This window comes from Erythrolamprus reginae, chromosome 6, assembly GCF_031021105.1.
Source record: "Erythrolamprus reginae isolate rEryReg1 chromosome 6, rEryReg1.hap1, whole genome shotgun sequence".
Taxonomy (NCBI): Eukaryota; Metazoa; Chordata; class Lepidosauria; order Squamata; family Dipsadidae; genus Erythrolamprus; species Erythrolamprus reginae.
Window position 1 is genome coordinate 31199773 of NC_091955.1, and position 16409 is coordinate 31216181.

Consider the following 16409-nt stretch of genomic DNA (forward strand, 5'->3'; position numbering starts at 1 on the left):
TGATTCCGCATGCCACCTGTGGCACTCATGCCATAGGTTCAGTATCATTGCTGTTGTCCATTGATGGTGAACCTTTTTTTTTGCTTGGCATGTGTGCATGCCAAGAGGGCGTGCACACATGTAATGGCACAATGGTGCGTGCCCACATCTATGTGCACACAAACCCACCTGCACTGCCCCTGCATTTCTGGTTGCCCTGTTGGGCCATTTTTCACCATCCACAGGCTCTGAAGGCTTTCCTGAAGCCTGGGGAGGGCGAAAAATAGCCCAATAGGTGAAATCAGCTAGACAGCATACACAAGTGCGCTGGAGTTGACAAAGGCAAAAGCCTCGCATGCCCTCAGATATGGCTCCGCATGCCACTTTTGCCACCTGTGCCATAGTCTATCTGCTGTTGAGATTGTAAGTTTATAGGATTGCAACACACTCCATTGCTTCCCAAAATAGTCAACTCATAAGATTTGGCAGTTATTATTTTTGTTTCAGTCCACACTTATAGATTTTTGTGGCTAAACAGTCTGTCTCCGCATAGAATATTTCTGTAAAAGAATTTTTCAGAGTACTGTACCAAGAAAAATTATGAAATAATTTATGTTGAATAAATTATGATTTATTCAACAACCATTTGCTATTTTGATACTGAATCTATTTTCTCTTTTTTGTGTGAATAAACTGTTCAGTTCTCACTAATGATTGTATCTGGCATTATATATTTAGACATATTTACTATTCTAAGGAATTCCAGAAATATATACAGTAGTTCATCTTTGACACTGTTCCTTTTTAAGCCAAAGTTATGCTTCCCCCCCCCCCCCCGCTTTTATAAGTATTTTATGTATTTACTGCAGCACTGTTATTCCACTTAGGTCAAGTATGGCAGTTTACATAAACAGCACAAACAATAAACTAAAATAAAAAACAAATCAAATAATAAAATAAAGAAAATAAAAAATGTACTTGCATTCAATTAAATTATTGGGGAGCACTCAACCTGGCAGGGAGGAGGGATCAAGTGTGGAGTTAGCCTGAAGTCAGTGCACAACTGCAAAAAGGCTTGACTGATCTCCCCTAGATTCCTTGGAGTTTTATCTATAGATTCCCAAGAGAAGGTTGCCTGACTGGGGAGATTCCTGTATCATAGGAACATAATAAAGTAGTTAGTTTGAACTCCACATGGGGTTTGGTTTTTTGCTTGGCCCTGACATAAATGTTCTTCAAATAAAACAATTCTTATCAACTTGTAAAAATCTATTATAGGTAGGATGGTGTGAGATGAATCTCAGAGTCTGAAATCTTCCAAAGCTTATGTTATCTCCTGAATTCTCATAATGACAATACTTTAAGCAACGAGGGGAACCTTTACCTGGCAATGGAAGTCCAGAGGCGAGGCATCCCAGCGGCGGCGGTGGGTTCGTAAAATAGTTCAGAAGACGAGACAAAAAAATATTAAACCCCAGTTTCATATCTTGAAAAGTTCGTATCACAAGGGGTTCGTAAGATGAGGTATCACTGTAGTTCACCAGACTGACCAATAGTCTTTCCATCCCTGGTCTAATTCTAAACTTTCTATGAAAACTATCTAGATAATTTGCTTCCTGTATAGCCCTCTGTAGCCATGTTTTCATGCTACATTCTAAGATTTGCTTTAGATGAGATTTATCAAAGTGTTCTCCTAAATTGAAGCATTGTATGTCAATTCTATTGTCCTTGCATCTTCTAGTTCTTTAAAATGCATGTGCTTTTTAGAGTTCTCAGCATTGTCATCCAGTCTTTCTCTCTCGTCCTGCTCCAGTAGACACATTGCACTTTAGGGAAATAGGATTCCAAAGCTCTTAGCAGACTGGTGTATAACGTTACTGATGAGCTGTACATTAATATATGGTTCTATCCTAATCTACAGTACAATAAGATAAATTTAATGTTTCTGCTTTATTCTCATTTAGGCATAATCATGAAGCTTGACCTGCTTCCAGTGAGACCATTCCTAAACCAGGCCCTTTGTAGAATAATCCAGTCCCCTTGCAGATTTTAGTCCATATGCCATGCCTGCTGCTTGTGAAAGGAGTTATTATCCTCAAAGAAGTACTGTCACTCATTTTGTTAACATAAGGAACTTGCAATATATAGTTAGCAAAATTTATTCTGTCTTCATATATTCTATCTTGCTCATTATGTATTCTAGACTCTCTCTCTCTCTCTCTCTCTCCTTCTCCCTCCCTCCCCCTCCCTCTCCTTCTCCTCTCCTTCTCTCCCTTTGAGATAGCCTTGTTGGTGCAGTGGTTAGAATGCAGTACTGTACTGTAAGCTACTTCTGCTGACCACTGGCTATCAGCAGTTTGGCAGATCAAATCTCCGTAGGCTCAAGGTTTCCATCCTTGCAAACTGGGTAAAATGAAGGCCCAAATAGTTGGGGGCAATAAGCTACTCTCTGTAAACCACTTAGAGAGGGCTGTAAAGCACTGTATATAAGTCTAAATGCTATTGCTATTGTTTTCTGATGACTATATGCACAGGTCCAAAACCTTTCAGAAGTTGTGTGCTCTTGCCTTCTTTTTACAGCTGAGAAAAGATAACTGATCCAGACTCACTAACCAACTTCTATGCGTAAGGGAGAATCAGAATTAGGATCTTCCAGCTTCTAGTTTAGTACCTTTAAACATTACACTAAACTGGTTTTCTTTTGCCACCTAGAACTCCCAGTTTTTTTCTAGACCATGGTTTTGTGCAATACATAATTATATATTTAAATTATAAACTCTGCAGCTCCCTTGATTTCTTTTGGTTCATGGTCTAATAAAAAGTCCATGTGAAATTGTCATTATGGATCCTATTGGGATTTAATTGAATGTTGGAAGTTGGGGAACTAGAGGGCACTGTGATGTGCACATTATCCACTTCGTAATTAAAGTAAGTGCAAGAACCGGGCACTTCAGTCATGATAATTCATTTGAAATTTAATTTTCTTTGTGTGTGGGGGGGAAGCAGTTCCTTTTCCATTAATGTCAATGAAATTGTGAAAAAAAGACCTGGTGATATAACAGTAATCTTCACCTTATTTCAAACTATTCAGTGAGAAGTGGCCTGGAAATTTCATTTTCTTTCTGATTCATATTTTTAATTCAAGAGAGGTAACAGCAGTGCTAACCAGTCCCCTAAATAAATAATAGAAGTCTTTCACATTCCATGATAGCAAAAATAGAACAAGGACCTTATAAAGGATGAAGCCTCTTGGATCCTTTTCCACAAGGTTGTTATCTGCAAAACAAAGTTATCATTTTTATAGAGTTAAATAAATATCAGATGTTTCTTGCTTTTTTCTATAAATGTGCAATCTTACCTAATGCTATCTGTATTAGCAGAGTAGGCATGTGTAGAGGTTTCTTGAATAACAAAAAAGAAAGAAAGGTTGTTATCACTATGAAATATGCAACTTAAAATATCTGTGTTAACTCCAAACAGATTGTGGGCTTGTGGAGGTTATGGGGAAGGTAATATTTAAAGCTCTTCATATACTGAGAATTCTATAGAAATATATACAGTAGGATTAATCCATCTATTTTTAACAGAAATGTCTCTCAACAGGAATTTGTCTCCAACTATAAGAAACACATTATCCATCTAAGTATGGATTTTCACATATATTTAGTACATTGAAATTCACCTAGGCTTATTTCAGGAACTGCAAAGAATTGATATTATTAGTACTTGGATGGGAGATCAGGAAAGTGTTCTAATTGGTTCAACAGCCATGATTTTGATTATCATATTTTTCAGAGTACAAGATCCACCAGAATATAAGACCCACCTTACTTTTGGGGGAGGAAAATAGGGGGGGTGGGAAATCTACCTACCAGGTATTCATCTGGCTAGCATCCTTAACCTGTTAAGCTTCAGCACATTATTTGATCCTCTGGTTAGGGCTGAAAAAACATTTTTCAGAAGGAACAGGAATGAAAACAAGCTTGCAAAGACTTAGAGCAGGAAAAACTGCTTTGGAGGGAATAGGAATAAAAATAAATGCTGCAAGCCAGGAAGATCCGTTAGCACTGCGTTAGGGCTGAAAAGCCTTTTTCAGAGGCAGTAGGAATGAAAACAAACCTGCAAAGGGCTGAAAAAACCTTCTTCAGAGGCAGTAGGAAGCCGGGAAGATCGGTAGCATCTAGTTAGGGCTGGGGGGCAAAAGGCTTAAAAAAAGAGCTACATTTGGAGTATAAAATGCACCTGAATTTTCAGCCTCTTTTAGGGAGGAAAAAGGTGTGTCTTATGTTCTGAAAAATATCGTATGTGCCATCACATTGGTTCCAACTCTTAGAAATCACATAGAAAGATTGTGGTCCTTCCACTATTCCAACAGTACAATTGAGCCAATTCACCTTGCTATTTCATCATGCTTTTTTCTTTCCTTCTTTCTTTTCCAGCATTAATAAACATCTTAGTGAGCTAGGTCTTTTCATAATGTGTTCAGAGTATGGTCATTTGAACCTGGTTGTTTGTGCTTTGAGTGAGAACTGAGAATTTGTTTGATGAACCTATATGTGCTTTTTAGTCACCCATGATATTTTCAGAAATCTTCTCCAGCAGCAAAGTTCAAAAATAACTACTGTATACTCTTTCTTTTCTGTTTATTCAAAGTCCAATTTTTACTTCCATGGAATCTTAACATGTTCTGTGATTTCGTCTTTTTAAAAATCCTTCACAGCTTGACATGATTGACATGCTATAATTAAACACCTTTCTATAATCAAAGAAGCATTTGCTGAATTTTTTTGGCATTCTGTGATTTTCTCAGTTATGAACCACAGTGGCACAGTGTTTAAATGCAGTATTGCAGGTTAATTTGGTTGCCTGCCAACTGCCTGAAATTTGGCAATTCAAATCTCACCAGGCTCAAGGTTGACTCAGCCTTCCATCCTTCTGAGGTGGATAAAATGAGGATCCAGATTGTTGGGGGAAATATGCTGGCTCAGTAAACTGCTTAGAGAGAATACTATAAAGCAGTATATACTCGTAAATCTAAACTTTATTGCTATTGCTAATCTAGTGTGCATCAGAAATAGTGCTTTATCTTCCCTGGCATTTTCTAAATGTAGCTTGAACATCTGGCATTGGCTTTTCCATGTAGGGCTCTATTTATGTTAGATGATTCCAACATTATTTTCCTGGGTTCATCTTCAATAATTTTTCATATATGGCAATATTATTTTGTCTGTTTATAGCAGATCATTGAAATTATCTGTTAACTTCTTTCCAAGATGTCTGTTTTTGTCTTTGACTTCACTTTTTGTAATTGTTATGGTTTATCTGTCATCCAGTTTGCTTGCTTTTGTTTCTTTGTCTTAGGAAGACTTTTTAACTATTTCTTTAAGTTCATTCCTCAATTTCTTTAACTTGATGATAAAACTCATCAACTTCCTCTTTCCTCCATCTGTAATTTGAACATAGACTTGAATAATTGTCATATTAAAGGATTGGCTACAAAATGTTTAATATTACAATAGTCCTTGGGTTAGAAAGAACAGAAATTGGTATTGTATTGGCATCACTAAGTGATGTCATGGTAAATGTGATGTCATTTCATCTCATCACTTACCAACAATCCTAGCAGTCCTGGTTGCCATCATAATACAAATGCATGAGTTGTTAAGTGGGAAGCAGCAGGATTTCCAGATAAGGAGTGTGATCTTTAGTACATATTGAGTGCCATCTGACCTAAGGAGTCCAATCATCTAGCACTGTGTTGTGATCACTTCATATTACCATTAAACTATTTTTGTTGTATCCGTAATGGCTACTTTGTATCCTTGTAAATAGTTAGTTCCTTGTTGAAACGCTGTCTGAGCTAGAATCAGGAAGTCGCTCCTGATTGGCTCAGACGCGGCTGCTCTTTCTTTGGCGGGAACCGCGAATGTATAAAAGGAGCGGTTTCTCCCAGGTAGAGCAGACGGTATCCGCTGAAAGTCACTTATCTTTCTTGAGCTGAAATAAAGGAACCGTCTTCACCTAACCCTGTCTCTGGGTCTACTTCACTGGCGACGATGGACGGAAGAACCACGCGTGCACCATGAACAACCTCCAAATCGGCCGGGCTCCTGAGTTCTTCGATCCGAAGAAAACCTCCTGGGACGCCTACCTAGCCAAGTTCGAGATCTTCCTCGAGGCAGCGGGGATACGGGACGCCGACGGCGAATGAAAACGGGCCATCTTCTTGAATTACTGCGGTCCAGAAATCTTCGACCTCGCTCAGACGCTCACCGATCCGCTGCCAGCCAAATCCGTCGCTTGGGACGTCCTGCAAGCCAAGCTCGCGAGCCACTTCAAGCCAATGAAACCAGCCATGGTTTTCCGGCACCAGTTCTTCAGAATGGTTCAGCTCGAATCGGAATCCATAAATCAATTTGCAACGCGACTTCGAACGGAGCTTGCGAAATGCAAGTTTGACAACCCGGAAGCTTGCCTCACCGATGCCTTAGTCTTCGGTATGAGAAACGCCGCGGTCAGGAACAAACTCCTCACCGAAGATGAGCCGACTCTACAGGCAGTAATTAAGCTGGCACAAACCGCGGAGGTCGCCGACGCCGCTGCCAAAGAGCTGAAGGAACACGACAAACGAGAAGTCATCGCCAAGATTGACTCCAAGTTTTCCCGCGCCGAGGACCCAGACGACCTCAGCCCACCAGCTCTCAACGAGGACAGCTGTTTCCTACTGCAACAGGACCAGCCGAGACAACCCAGGTACCCTCGCCCCATCGCCCCCTGCGCGGGCTGCCTAGGAAACCATCCGCGCCAACAATGCCCCTTCCGAGACGCCATTTGCCGCCGCTGCAACCGACGTGGCCATATCGCCGAAGCTTGCAGAGCATCTGTACCGGAAGAAACCTTCTCCACTCCTTGCCCTCAGCGTTTCCAGAATCAAACGCCGCAACCGCGAGAAAACCGGCCTTTCCGTTTTTCCGGCCACAAGGACTACTCCACCGCTAACCGCGACTACTCAAGAGGTAACAGTCAATTTTCCGTGAATAGCACGGCAACAAAAAATGGGGGCAAGATTGTAGTTTCTCTGCTTTTGAACAACAAGCCATGCTCTATGGAGCTTGATACGGGGTCTAAATACACCATTATGCCTTGGGAAAAGCTTAAAATGTACATGCCCAGCCGCTCTAAATCTGAGCTATTACAAACCTCATTGGTAATTAGAGATTTTCAAGGGGGAATAATCTCTGTTCTGGGCAAAGTGAATGTACCTATCGTGTTTAAGAATGTTAAATGTACCCTGCCTATGATTGTTGTTACAGGGGCTAAGCACACTCTCCTGGGGTTGGCTTGGATGGAACCTTTGGGAATTGAAATTTCTGGTATTTGTACTGTTAACTCTGATAGCACGCCTAACTTTTTACAGGAGTTCCCTGAAGTGTTTAGCCCCACCTTGGGATCGTATAAAGGGCCCCCTATCTCATTTTCTATTGACCCCAAGGTCCCGCCTGTCCAGCTCAAACCTCGCAGGGTACCCCTTCCACTCCTTCCCAAACTTGACCTACAGCTGGATAAGCTCATAAGCCAAGGCATTCTAGTCCCGGTAGAGCAGGGGCCATGGGAAACACCCATAGTCACGCCTCTGAAACCAGATGGCTCCTTAAGGGTTTGCGCTGACTATAAATCTACGCTCAACAAAGCCCTCCAACATCACCCTTACCCCATTCCTATGGTACAACAGCTCCTTCACTCCCTGGGGGAAGGGAAAAGGTTTGCAAAGATCGATTTAGCACAAGCTTATCAACAATTGCCTGTCGATGAACCGACAGCACGCGCGCAAACAATTGTAACCCACAGGGGTGCCTTTAAATGTACCAGATTACAGTTTGGAGTAAGCATAGCCCCAGGGATATTTCAAAGCATAATGGAACGTTTGTTATCAGGGATTAAAGGGGCCATTCCCTATTTTGATGACATCTTAATTGCAGGGGAAAACCAGGAACAGCTCAACAAAAGAATAAGGGAAGTACTTCAGAGACTGCAGGACAAGGGGCTAAGAATTAAACCTGACAAATGTGTGTGGGGAACAAACAGTGTAGAATTCCTAGGATATAAAATCGATGGGGAAGGTATCCACCCCACTACTGAAAAACTGAGAACCATTAGGGAAGCCCCAGAGCCACAAAATAAGACAGAACTGCAAGCTTTTTTAGGCCTTCTCAACTTTTACTCCGTTTTTTTAAAACAGAAGGCAACAGCAGCAGAGCCTCTACACCGGTTACTCCAGAAAGAAACCCCTTGGACATGGGGGAGAACTGAACACGAAGCCTTTGTACAAATAAAACAGTTGTTAACTTCTAAAAGTGTGGTAGTCCAGTATAGCACTTCGCTACCCATCAGGCTTACGTGCGACGCTTCCCCTTATGGCGTGGGAGGAGTCTTGGCACACGTTTTGCCTAATAATACAGAGGCCCCAATTGCGTTCTTTTCCAGAACGATGACCAATACTGAAAGAAATTACAGCCAACTAGATAAGGAGGCTCTAGCTTTAGTGGCAGGGGTGAAGAAGTTTCATAATTACCTTTTTGGCAGGAGTTTTGAATTAGTCACCGACCACAAGCCTTTACTAGGCCTCTTAGCCCCCAACAAGCCTACTCCCCCATTTATGTCTCCAAGATTAATCAGATGGGGCCTTTTCCTCTCAGGATACCAGTACGAGCTCACTCATAAAGGAGGTAAAACCATCAACCACGCAGATGGTCTCAGTAGGTGCCCCATGGCAGAGTTAGTAGAGGACCCTGCCCCATCTGCGGATGTCCTAATGATAGAACTCGAAGACAACCCACTAATTACTGCAAGGGAGGTGGCTGCACACACGCAGCAAGATCCAATCCTAAAACAGGTGGTAAACTGTGTACTTAAGGGGTGGCAAAATGACTCTGTGAAACCGGAATTATGTGACTTCAAAACCAAAAGACTAGAATTGTCATATGTGAAAGGTTGTCTGTTGTGGGGAGATAGAGTGATCATTCCTGAAAACCTAAGGGTCAAAGTACTCAAAATGTTACATGTGGGCCATCCTGGGATTGTCAGGATGAAGGGCCTAGCTAGGGGGCACTTATGGTGGCCAGGATTGGATGCTGATATTGAAAACTGGGTAGCCAAATGTGATCCATGCCAAGAGTCACGGCCTAACCCCCCCAAAACAACTCCAGCAGAGTGGGAACAACCTGCAGGACCATGGTCCAGGGTCCATATTGATTTTGCAGGGCCAGTGGGGTCACAATACTTCTTAATAGTAGTGGATGCATTTTCTAAATGGGTGGAAATCATAGCGATGAACAATATAACTACAAGTGCCACTATTAAGGTTCTGCGCCGCCTGTTTGCTACCCATGGTTGCCCTGATATCTTAGTATCTGACAATGGGCCACAATTAACAGCCAGGCAGTTTGAATTGTTCTTAGATAATCTAGGAGTCAGACATGCACTCATCTCGCCTTACTCGCCCTGGGCTAATGGTTTGGCAGAACGTTATGTTCGGGTGGCAAAGGAAGCATTGCGCAGATCAGGCCCTGGAGATGTACAACATAATTTGGACCAGTTCTTGTTAACCCAGCACATCACCCCAAACTCTCACACGCACGTAAGCCCTGCGGAGATTCTAATGGGAAGGAAACTGAGGTCCCTACTGGATAGGTTACACCCAAGGTTTTGTACCAATAACCCAATGTATGTAAACCCTGAAAGACAAATGTATTTGGGACAAAACGTATTTGTAAAAATTTTTTATGGAGGTGTAAACTGGATGAAGGGAATTGTTGTTAAACAGACTGCTCCTAAAACATACATTGTAAAACTGGAAGATGGTCGAATGTGGAAGCGGCACATTGACCACATACGAAAGCGCATGGAAAACTCCCTGGAGCAAACCGCTGACGCAGACTCTCCCATTTTAACAGACTGTAACACGCAACCCGATTTAATAGACATTCAAATGGACTTATCGGGTCAGGGAGGGTCCTCCAGCGATGCCGAACCATCTTCATCCTCCGAGATCGGCGTTGTGCCTGCCAGACCGAGTCAGCAGGCCGGAGCCCAAACCAGGCCTCAGCCGCACCAGGAAAGCACCAGCGAACCGACCTCCACCGTCAGCAGCGAGGACTCAACTGAACTGCGCAGGTCGGACCGAGCCTCGCGAAGACCCACCAGATTGGAGGACTTCGTCACGTGGCTTTCGTGATTGATGTATCCAGACTAAGGAGGGAGGGGTGTTGTATCCGTAATGGCTACTTTGTATCCTTGTAAATAGTTAGTTCCTTGTTGAAACGCTGTCTGAGCTAGAATCAGGAAGTCGCTCCTGATTGGCTCAGACGCGGCTGCTCTTTCTTTGGCGGGAACCGCGAATGTATAAAAGGAGCGGTTTCTCCCAGGTAGAGCAGACGGTATCCGCTGAAAGTCACTTATCTTTCTTGAGCTGAAATAAAGGAACTGTCTTCACCTAATCCTGTCTCTGGGTCTACTTCAATTTTTATAGATTAAAAATTACTGGGATTATGTCTTTGTTATTGTCCCCAAGGCTGTTTGTCACTAAAGCATCTGCCCAATAAAGGTGCCTGCTTTCTTTAGTTGGGCAGATGGGATGACCTTCCGATCTTATGCCAGAATGTTATATTCCCTGCATTTTTCACTTATTTCTCTCAGGAAGTCCCATCATCTATTAAAATGAGGCAGCACAGCAGGTTTTGTGGCAAGAATGCATCTTTCTTAATTGGTAAATACTTGTGGGCTAGTGGAAAAAGTCCCTGCATTTTTCAGATTGCTCATCACTTTCAAAATCCAAACTGTTTCTTCCATTTCAATTATTCTTATTTTTCATTACAAAAGAGCAAAGAGCAATCCATCACATATGGTTTCCTGGCATGAGCTAGATTACTTCAAACTATGCAAACATTGAACAAAATGATCTTCATCTTGAAGGGCTCAGCAGCAAGATAAGACAAACTGACAATCAGAATTCAACCAATTGTATTTTGTGCAAGAACTGTAATGTTGCTGATTATTTCCAACAATATGAAAACAAATCGGCACAAATTTGGGCTCCACTTAATCTGATCCCTGAGCCTTCAGGATGTCCTCACCCACTAACATTCCATACAGAAATAATATAAATGCAATTGTTAATACATGTTGGATTGATTAGCCTGCTGATAAGTATCTGTATATTCTTTGTGTATATAGAGTCCATTGATGTTAAGATCCAAGTTTTTGTATATGCAATGTTGTGGTTCAGCCTGGGATCCCTCCGGGAATGGCTGATTTGCTGTCGGCTTCCAGCTCAGAGGGAGAGGCTGAGGACCAGGAGGTGCAGACTGACGAGGAAGCGGAATTCCAGGCTGAAGAAGAAGGACAGCCAGAGTTCCACCAGGGGGAGCTCTCCCCAGCAAGCAGCCTGGATTCCCTGGGGGAAGATGCTCATGACATCATAGATATGCGACAAAGGAGAGCTAATCAGAGACTAACTCAATTGGCCAGGTATTTCCAGCATTAGAGGTCACAGCTGGGTTTGGGTGTGGTGCTTGGGAAAGGATAAAAGGCGGCCCCACCCTTCCTGGCTTGTGGAGTTTTATCTTGGAGATTCGTGAGACCTGTCTGTGAACTTTGGTGGCTACAATCCTGGTTTGTGCCTTGGACTATTGAAACCTTGGGGGGGGGGGGTGCCAGCAAGAAGCTTGTGAAATTGACTGGACATCAGGACCCTGTTGTAACGTATTGTAACCTGTCTGCTGTGAAGACAGGTTTTCCTTTGTGCTTATTTTTTCCTGCTATAAAATACTTTTGGATTTTACCAGAGTGTCTGGCTGTTTTTTCAGTGGGTGTGGAGGTCTGGGAAAACCCAGACAGAACAATGCAATAAGTGTATTCATAGTCAAAGTATTTTGAAAACTCCACAATCAACTGGACAAAACAGTGAGTGCACAACAAAACCCATCATATCATCCTTTCCTAGCAGTTCTTATTTCCACAAAACTTACTTGATAGCTTACATGATTGGCTTGGCTATCAGAGACTTTGCTTTTTGAGTACATTTAAAAAACAAGCATGTTACCTGGTTCATGCTATTATTCACTTCATTGTTGTTTATTCATCTTCATACACAGTGGTTCTCAACCTGGGGGTCAGGACCCCTTTGGGGGTCAAATGACCATTTCACAGGGGTCGCCTAAGACCATGGGAAAAGACAAATTTCCCATGGTGTTAGGAATTAAAGCTTCTATTCTGGCACCTAGGAACATATTTTTACAATCAGACCAATCAGGCGTTTACAGTGGTGGGTGTCCCTCTGCCCTTCTTGCCAATCAGCTTAAAGCTCTGTTGGGAGAATTGGCGCTAGATGTATGGTTGGTGTTTACCACAACATGAGGAACTGTATTAAGGGATTGCAGCATTAGAAAAGTTCTGTTTTAGTACCTTTTGTTTATAATTTGGAATTCCAGCTGTCTTCAGTGCATACTAAAAAACATTTTGCAAGTTTAGTCTTTTTCTTGGAGGAACAGCTTTCTATCTTCATTCCTCCTTCCACCAGGTAGAAACTGAAATTCATGTTTTTTATTATAATTAGTCAGAAAAAAAGGAAAATCTATTAGATATTGTGATTTTTTTTGTTTGATGATTTGTAAAATTAAATTTGCACATACCGTAGACAACATAGATTTCGAAGGTTTATTTCAAACACATTCTTAAAGTAACCCCCTTGAATAGACTGGAGCTAATGCAATCCTGTCCAGAGCAGGGCTCACCAAACTTGGCAACTTTAAGACTTGTGGACTTCAGTGCCCAGAATTCTCCAGCATAGCTGGTTGGAGAATTCTGGGAATCCACAAGGCTTAAAGTTGCCAAGTTTGAAGATCTCTGGTCCAGAGAGTCGCGTCTTGAAAAGGTTTGATAGAAAAGCATAGACCCAGCCTGTCTCTTCTTTCTTTCTTTCTTTCTTTCTTTCTTTCTTTCTTTCTTTCTTTCTTTCTTTCTTTCTTTCTTTCTTTCCTTGCTTGCTTTTTCTTTCTTTCTTTCTTTCTTTCTTTCTCCCTCTCCCTCCCTCCCTCTTTCTTTCTTTCTTTCTTTCTTATTTATTTATTAATTAATTGTCAAGTATATATTGGTAGTATACAAAGAAATAACAATATTTATATACATGATATTGGTACTAATAAGAGAGAAATGTAGGACAGGGACGGTAGGCATGCTGGTACACTTATGCATGCCTCTTACTGACCTTTTAGGAATTGGGTGAGGTCAACAGTGCATAGTCTAAGCCTTAGGCTCTAAGGGTAAAGTTTTGGGGGTTTGGTGATGAAATAATAGAGTCCAGTAGTGAGTTCCATGCATTAACAACTCGGTTGCTGAAGTCATATTTCTTATGTTAAAATATGTGAGTTAAACTTTCTGTGATTTCCAGATTTTTACTGCATAATAGACAGATAGGATCCAGGGGTGGGTTCTTACTTACCCATTGCCAGTTCGCTTCCTCCCACACCGTGTGGCCGTGCCTTGTGGGTGCATGTGTGCTTTACGTGTGTGTGTATTTGCAGTGCTGAAAAATCTGAAAACAAATTAAAAATCCAACAAAAACAAGATGGTAAACGCATGCAGTGCTGGAAACTCAGCTTCTGTGCATGCTCAGAAGAAATTTTTTTTTAAAAAAAAACCAAGATAGCGGCACCCACTGGCCAGCACCAATCGAACCGGTTCCATGATGTCATCATGACATCACTAGTGAGTTCACGGGGAGGAACCCACCTCAGATAGGATCCCACTATTTCTCAAGATCAAACCACCCAAAATATTTTAGAGTTGCTTTGCTAAAGGATAGAATTGGCAAATAATTCTGTTTTTGTTTCTTTTGGAATGGTCAGCTCCAAAATCAAATTGTCAGAACTTCCAATATGCAATATTTTGAGTTTAAATAAACTATTCTTCATTCTATGCATACTCCAAGGAGTAAACTGAAGATTCTGCATTAACAGAATGAACTTCATTTTGCTTTAATGCTCTGAGGTTTAACCAGACTGCTAAATTATATAGGAATTAACAGTAATTTAATTTCTTGTTTTCTTTGCTATTAATAATTTAGTTAACATGGAAAATTCTAATGTAGAATCATTTCTATTTCGGCTATATTGCATGTAATCAAGTTTTCTGAATATTTCTCTTCCTCAGTACAAGCATAAAAAGCACATAATAGCTTAGAATTGCTCGAGCACCCACATTATGTGCTATGCCATAATGCATGAACTTACCCAGACTGCACATTATCCCTAAATAATAATCATAAGTTAGCCATGCTTAACAGCACTTTGTCTTGTTTTATTAAATATTTTATTGAAACTGTGTTTAGAATTATAGTAATATTGCTTCACAGATCTGTCAAGTATATATTGTGCAGTTTCATTGTCAACATCATGGCGATGATATTTCTCATACTCATGGAGAAAAATAGCAAGTTCTATGTCAGTTATGGCAAACCTATGGCATGAGTACCACAGGTGGCACATGGAGTCATATCTGTTGGCACACGAGCCATTACCCTAGCTCAGCTCCAATGTGCATGTGTGTACCACCAGCTGATTTTTGGCTCACACAGAGGCTCTGGGAAGGCATTTTTGGCTTCCAGAGAGCCTCCGGGAGGAATGGGGGAGGGTATTTTTACCCTTCCCCAGCTTCAGGGAAGCCTTTGGAGCCTGGGGAGGGTGCAACATGAGCCCAATGGGCCCACCAGAAGTTGGGAAAGAGGCCATTTCCAGCCTCCAGAGGGCCTCCGTGGGGGCAGGTGAAGCTATTTTCACCCTCCCCAGGCACTGAATTATGGCTGTGGGCAGTTGTGCATGCGCGATAGTATGTGCACATGCTTTTTCAGCACTCGAGGAAAAAAAGGTTCGCCATCAGTGTTATAAGCTGACACTTCTGTATAGAGCCTCTAATGATTCATCTTGTGTCATATGCTGTTTGCTAACTTGCCTAGTGAAAAAAAAGTTTGGCCCATGTTGTCATCTGTTACTGAATATGTCAGAATAATTTGGGAAGTCAAACTATGATTTATTATTCTCTTTTTAATCTTAATTGGAAAGGCAAGAATGTTACTGCTGATGATATTTTGTTAAGATACAAGAAAATATTATATATTATCGGTTACTTTTCCTTATAACATTTTATTACCGCATTTAATTTAAAGTGCATTATTATCAGCGCCACTAGATAGCCCAGACAAAGAACTCAATTTCACAGGAAAGCTAAAACTATTTTTTTACTGAGGTTGGCGATAGAAGAATCTTGCAAGTCTGGTTCTATGGTACCCTCTCTCCCTTTTTATACCTAATAAATCAGTGTCTTCTGAGTTTTGGTCATGTTTTCTTTGCTCTGGAATGTTTCAGCCCTTTTGCCTAGAGACACTTCTGGCATATTTCCAGGTTTTCTTTACTTTCTTCTTATCCATCGATCTATAAAAGTCTTGAGTCAATAAACTCAATTCTTGGAGACTTCCGGGACACTGTAATAGTGAAGAATAGGACTTCTATCTTGACATCTTTTGAGATGTTTTCCACCATCGTCCAAGCCCATGGGCCAGATGCGTAAACTGGCCATGCTCACGCCCAGTTTAGCAAAGGGAAGAAAAGTCCCAATACATCCCATGACATCGCTGTGATGCCACAAATTTGACACCCCTTATCTAGTCTAAAGCCTCCTGACCTTGCTTAGGTACCAGGACAAGATCAGCTGAAACTGTCACCTGTGTATATCTCTACTTGCAAAGAAATCAAGACAAGACTATTTATTTATTCATTCATAACCACTTATCTCACATATGTGACTCTGGGCAGCTCACATAACTATGCTGTGATGCACAAATTATTACTTGCAATTATTTCTACAGTAACAAAACTTTTTATCACCAAAGCAATGCTTTGTTTCTTAATAGGGACAGAATTAACAGATCATAGCTGCTAAATGTTTTCTATGAGCTGGAGTGAAGTTTCATCCTGAAAATCCAATTTAAAAAGTCCTCCCACATTTTTTAAATATACAGGCTTTTAAAAAACAATTTAGTATAGAAAATTGATCTTTGTAAATTTATCAATAGCAAAATGTGTATTTATTCTAGATTGCCTGATTATGTCACTATTGGCCTTCAATTCTAATTTAAAGCATAAAAAAGTTAAACCCAAAGTAATTTTGATCAATTAAGTTAGTCTCTACGTCTAGGTGACCTGTTGTGTAGTCGTCATTATTCCTAAATAGTAGGGATTCAAATTGGTGATAATAGGAGTTGTCATCTAACACATTTGAAGAGCAATTGCTTACTTGGCTTCTGTGACCTATAGAGGTACGTTCTTTACATTTTTCAATTTCTAAAGACAATTTTACATGCAGTTAACCTGATGAGG